Here is a 7,034-nt window from a genome sequence, read left to right as displayed (position 1 = left end):
TTGCAATTTCTTAATACTGTATGCTGTTTCCTTTTCCATGTATTGTAATATTGTTTTTCTGCCTTATTTCAAATTTTTAACATAACCATTAACCATCAACCATTAATATTAGTGTTTCCTGTTCAGAGTCTTGTTGTTATGGTAACACTCCCCCACTGTCATCAACCATTAATATTAGTGTTTCCTGTTCAGAGTCTTGTAGTTATGGTAACACATGCTACATAACTTTGCACCTGAGATCAGGGACCAATCCCTGCTGCCAACCTTCCCACTGTTCCTTTCCATTAGTGGTTAGGTTTAATACCCTGCTGCCAACCTTCCCACTGTTCCTTTCCATTAGTGGTTAGGTTTAATACCAATCCCTGCTGCCAACCTTCTCACTGTTCCTTCCCATTAGTGGTTAGGTTTAATACCAATCCCTGCTGCCAACCTTCCCACTGTTCCTTTCCATTAGTGGTTAGGTTTAATACCAATCCCTGCTGCCAACCTTCTCACTGTTCCTTTCCATTAGTGGTTAGGTTTAATACCAATCCCTGCTGCCAACCTTCTCACTGTTCCTTTCCATTAGTGGTTAGGTTTAATACCAATCCCTGCTGCCAACCTTCCCACTGTTCCTTTCCATTAGTGGTTAGGTTTAATACCCTGCTGCCAACCTTCACACTGTTCCTTTCCATTAGTGGTTAGGTTTAATACCAATCCCGGCACCTCACGGCACCTCACTACCTCCAGGCTCTGATCAGGCCCTACACCCAAACAAGGGCACTGCGTTCATCCACCTCTGGCCTGCTCGCCTCCCTACCACTGAGGAAGTACAGTTCCCGCTCAGCCCAGTCAAAACTGTTCGCTGCTCTGGCCCCCCAATGGTGGAACAAACTCCCTCACGACGCCAGGACAGCGGAGTCAATCACCACCTTCCGGAGACACCTGAAACCCCACCTCTTTAAGGAATACCTAGGATAGGATAAAGTAATCTTTCTCCCCCTCCCCCCCCCCCTTAAAAGACCTAGATGCACTATTGTAAAGTGGCTGTTCCACTGGATGTCATAAGGTGAAAGCACCAATTTGTAAGTCGCTCTGGATAAGAGCGTCTGCTAAATGACTTAAATGTAAATGTAATCCCTGCTGCCAACCTTCCCACTGTTCCTTTCCATTAGTGGTTAGGTTTAATACCAAACCTGCTGCCAACCTTCCCACTGTTCCTTTCCATTTGCCTGTTTCTCTGTTTCATTACTATCTGAATAGTGTCATAAATAAACTTCAGGAAATTCGCTTTAAAGTAGTAACATTTTTCTGGAGAAGGACCCCCGTCTAGAGGTCAGGGGTCAATGACATTCATCAAGCAAATCTCAAGTGAGTTGCATTATTATGCAAACTTAGGGCACAGTTTTCGTGGTGTAAAATAGGTATTGTGTCACACAGATCCGCGCTCCCTTGCACAACTAAAATTGTGCCATAGTCACTTCCTGTTTCTGTGGCAGGAAAATCTAAGTCATGACATTGCATGAATAGTCACTTCATAGCAGCTTTGAGAAAAGCTAAGAAATGTTTTGCACCTTTTTCACCTTTATTTAACCAGGTAAGCAAGTTGAGAACAAGTTCTCACCTTAAATATCTTGCGGCTTGAAAATGTCACCCATAATGTTGCCCCAGGATTCACAGTTCGATTTTACTGGGAGAAGAGTTTCACTACTCTTTCAGGAGTCATGTAGTCATGTTATGTAGCATTATATTGGATCTCTCCAATATGGTATCCATCCACTCGGCAGGATACAGTCCGAGTAAGAATTTCAGATGAGTCCTGTGTACTGGGTAGTGCTGTGGCTGAACCCCTTAACTTCTTTGGGCTAGGGGGCAGTATTATGAAGTTTGGATGACAAACGTGTCCAAAGTAAACTGCCTGTTACTCAGGCCCAGAAGCTAGGATATGCATATAAAATGTTTGTATGCTTTTGTAAGTGGGGCGCTGTCCTCAGATAATCGCATGTTATGCTTTCGCAATGAAGCCTTTTTGAAATCTGACTGTATAAACACAGACGTATACCTGCAGCTATTCAATAGCTTGGAGCAGCTAACTAGCTAGCTATCTATCCTCTCCATCTGGGTGCTCTCCTGATCCTCAACACAGGGGCCCCTCAGGTATATGTGCTCAGTCCCCTCCTGTACTCCCTGTTCAATCATGACTGCACGGCCAGAGACGACTCCAACACCATCATTCAATTTGACGATGATCACCGACAATGACGAGACAGCCTATAGGGAGGAGGTCAGAGACCTGGCAGTGTGGTGCCAGGACAACAACCTCTCCCTCAACGTGATCAAGACAAAAGGGATGATTGTGGATTACAGGAAAAAGAGGACCGAGCACGCCCCCATTCTCATCGATGGGGCTGCAGTGGAGCAGGTTGAGAGCTTAAAGTTCCTTGGTGTCCACATCACCAACAAACTAACATTGTCAAAGCACACCAAGACAGTCATGAAGAGGGTACGACAAAACCTATTCAGCTACAGCATTACACTGCAGTCTAAAAAGATTTGGCATGGGTCCTCAGATCCTCAAAAGGTTCTACAGCTGCATCATCAAGAGCATCCTGACTGGCTGCATCACTGCCTGGTATGGTAACTGTAATGCGAACGACCCAGTACATCACTGGGGCCAAGTTTCCTGCCATCCTGGACCTCTATACCAGGCAGTGTCAGAGGAAGGCCCAATAAATTGTCCAAGATTCCAGCCACCCTAGTCATAGACTGTTCTCTCTCTGTCCACCAAGTCTAGGTCCAAGAGGCTTCTATACAGCTTCTACCCCCAAGTCGGAAGACTCCTGAACATCTAGTCAAAAGTTTACCCAGATCATATGCTGCCCCCCCCCCCCCGTTTACACCACTGCTACTCTCTGTTGTCATCTATGCATAGTCACTTCAATAACTCTACCTACATATTACATTAATTACCTCGACTAACCGGTGCCCCCGCACATTGACTATGTATCGGTGCCCCCGCACATTGACTATGTATTGGTGCCCCCGCACATTGACTATGTATCGTTACCCCCACACATTGACTATGTATCGTTACCCCCGCACATTGACTATGTACCGTTACCCCCGCACATTGACTATGTATCGTTACCCCCGCACATTGACTATGTATCGTTACCCCCGCACATTGAATATATACCGTTACCCCCGCACATTGACTATGTATCGTTACCCCCGCACATTGACTATGTATCGTTACCCCCGCACATTGACTATGTATCGTTACCCCCGCACATTGACTATGTATCGTTACCCCCGCACATTGACTAAATGCCTTCCTAACCATCTTAAATAAACATGCTCCATTCAAGAAATTTAGAACCAGGAACAGATATAGCCCTTGGTTCTCCCCAGACCTGACTGCCCTTAACCAACACAAAAACATCCTATGGCGTTCTGCATTAGCATCGAACAGCCCCCGTGATATGCAGCTGTTCAGGGAAGCTAGAAACCGTTATACACAGGCAGTTAGAAAAGCCAAGGCTAGCTTTTTCAAGCAGAAATTTGCTTCCTGCAACACTAACTCAAAAAAGTTCTGGGACACTGTAAAGTCCATGGAGAATAAGAACACCTCCTCCCAGCTGCCCACTGCACTGAAGATAGGAAACACTGTCACCACTGATAAATCCACCATAATTGAGAATTTCAATAAGCATTTTTCTACGGCTGGCCATGCTTTCCACCTGGCTACTCCTACCCCAGTCAACAGCACTGCACCCCCAACAGCAAGTCGCCCAAGCCTTCCCCATTTCTCCTTCTCCCAAATCCATTCAGCTGATGTTCTGAAAGAGCTGAAAAATCTGGACCCCTACAAATCAGCCGGGCTAGACAATCTGGACCCTTTCTTTCAAAAAAATTCTGCCGAAATTGTTGCCACCCCATTACTAGCCTGTTCAACCTCTCTTTCGTGTCGTCTGAGATTCCCAAAGATTGGAAAGCAGCTGCGGTCATCCCCCTCTTCAAAGGGGGGGACACTCTTGACCCAAACTGCTACAGACCTATATCTATCCTACCATGCCTTTCTAAGGTCTTCGAAAGCCAAGTCAACAAACAGATTACCGACCATTTCGAATCTCACCATACCTTCTCTGCTATGCAATCTGGTTTCAGAGCTGGTCATGGGTGCACCTCAGCCACGCTCAAGGTCCTAAACGATATCTTAACCGCCATCGATAAGAAACATTACTGTGCAGCCGTATTCATTGATCTGGCCAAGGCTTTCGACTCTGTCAATCACCACATCCTCATCGGCAGACTCGACAGCCTTTGTTTCTCAAATGATTGCCTCGCCTGGTTCACCAACTACTTCTCTGATAGAGTTCAGTGTGTCAAATCGGAGGGTCTGCTGTCCGGACCTCTGGCAGTCTCTATGGGGGTGCCACAGGGTTCAATTCTTGGACCGACTCTCTTCTCTGTATACATCAATGAGGTCGCTCTTGCTGCTGGTGAGTCTCTGATCCACCTCTACTCAGACGACACCATTCTGTATACTTCCGGCCCTTCTTTGGACACTGTGTTAACAACCCTCCAGGCAAGCTTCAATGCCATACAACTCTCCTTCCGTGGCCTCCAATTGCTCTTAAATACAAGTAAAACTAAATGCATGCTCTTCAACCGATCGCTACCTGCACCTACCCGCCTGTCCAACATCACTACTCTGGACGGCTCTGACTTAGAATACGTGGACAACTACAAATACTTAGGTGTCTGGTTAGACTGTAAACTCTCCTTCCAGACCCATATCAAACATCTCCAATCCAAAGTTAAATCTAGAATTGGCTTCCTATTTCGCAACAAAGCATCCTTCACTCATGCTGCCAAACATACCCTTGTAAAACTGACCATCCTACCAATCCTCGACTTTGGCGATGTCATTTACAAAATAGCCTCCAATACCCTACTCAGCAAATTGGATGCAGTCTATCACAGTGCAATCCGTTTTGTCACCAAAGCCCCATATACTACCCACCATTGCGACCTGTACGCTCTCGTTGGCTGGCCCTCGCTTCATACTCGTCGCCAAACCCACTGGCTCCATGGCATCTACAAGACCCTGCTAGGTAAAGTCCCCCCTTATCTCAGCTCGCTGGTCACCATAGCATCTCCCACCTGTAGCACACGCTCCAGCAGGTATATCTCTCTAGTCACCCCCAAAACCAATTCTTTCTTTGGCCGCCTCTCCTTCCAGTTCTCTGCTGCCAATGACTGGAACGAACTACAAAAATCTCTGAAGCTGGAAACACTTATCTCCCTCACTAGCTTTAAGCACCAACTGTCAGAGCATCTTACAGATTACTGCACCTGTACATAGCCCACCTATAATTTAGCCCAAACAACTACCTCTTTCCCAACTGTATTTAATTTATTTATTTATTTTGCTCCTTTGCACCCCATTATTTTTATTTCTACTTTGCACATTCTTCCATTGCACATTCTTCCATTGCAAAACTACCATTCCAGTGTTTTACTTGCTATATTGTATTTACTTTGCCACCATGGCCTTTTTTGCCTTTGCCTCCCTTCTCACCTCATTTGCTCACATTGTATATAGACTTGTTTATACTGTATTATTGACTCTATGTTTGTTTACTCCATGTGTAACTCTGTGTCGTTGTATCTGTCGAACTGCTTTGCTTTATCTTGGCCAGGTCGCAATTGTAAATGAGAACTTGTTCTCAACTTGCCTACCTGGTTAAATAAAGGTGAAATAAATAAATAAAATAAATCAAATGTACCATTACCCCCGCACATTGACTATGTATCGTTACCCCTGCACATAGACCCTGTATCGTTACCCCCGCACATTGACTATGTATCGTTACCCCCGCACATTGACTATGTATCGTTACCCCCGCACATTGACTATGTATCGTTACCCCCGCACATTGACTATGTATCGTTACCCCCGCACATTGACTATGTATCGTTACCCCCGCACATTGACTATGTATCGTTACCCCCGCACATAGACCCTGTATCGTTACCCCCCGCACATTGACTATGTATCGTTACCCCGCACATTGACTATGTATCGTTACCCCCGCACATTGACTATGTATCGTTACCCCGCACATTGACTATGTATCGTTACCCCCGCACATTGACTATGTATCGTTACCCGCACATTGACTATGTATCGGTGCCCCCGCACATTGACTATGTACCGTTACCCCCGCACATTGACTATGTATCGGTGCCCCCGCACATTGACTATGTATCGTTACCGGTGCCCCCACACATTGACTATGTATCGTTACCCCCGCACATTGACTATGTATCGTTACCCCGCACATTGACTATGTATCGTTACCCCCGCACATAGACTATGCATCGTTACCCCGCACATTGACTATGTATCGTTACCGGTGCCCCCACACATTGACTATGTATCGTTACCGGTGCCCCCACACATTGACTATGTATCGTTACCGGTGCCCCCACACATTGACTATGTATCGTTACCGGTGCCCCCACACATTGACTATGTATCGTTACCGGTGCCCCCACACATTGACTATGTACCGGTGCCCCCACACATTGACTATGTATCATTACCCCTGCACATTGACTATGTATCGTTACCGGTGCCCCCACACATTGACTATGTATCGTTACCGGTGCCCCCACACATTGACTATGTACCGGTGTCCCCACACATTGACTATGTATCATTACCCCTGCACATTGACTATGTATCATTACCCCTGCACATTGACTATGTATCATTACCCCTGCACATTGACTATGTACCGGTGCCCCCACACATTGACTATGTATCATTACCCCCGCACATTGACTATGTATCATTACCCCTGCACATTGACTATGTATCATTACCCCTGCACATTGACTATGTACCGGTGCCCCCACACATTGACTATGTATCATTACCCCTGCACATTGACTATGTATCATTACCCCTGCACATTGACTATGTATCGGTACCCCCACACATTGACTATGTATCATTACCCCTGCACATTGACTATGTATCGGTA

Source organism: Oncorhynchus nerka, linkage group LG15 (assembly GCF_034236695.1).
Source record: "Oncorhynchus nerka isolate Pitt River linkage group LG15, Oner_Uvic_2.0, whole genome shotgun sequence".
NCBI lineage: Eukaryota > Metazoa > Chordata > Actinopteri > Salmoniformes > Salmonidae > Oncorhynchus > Oncorhynchus nerka.
This window is presented reverse-complemented; position numbering follows the sequence as displayed.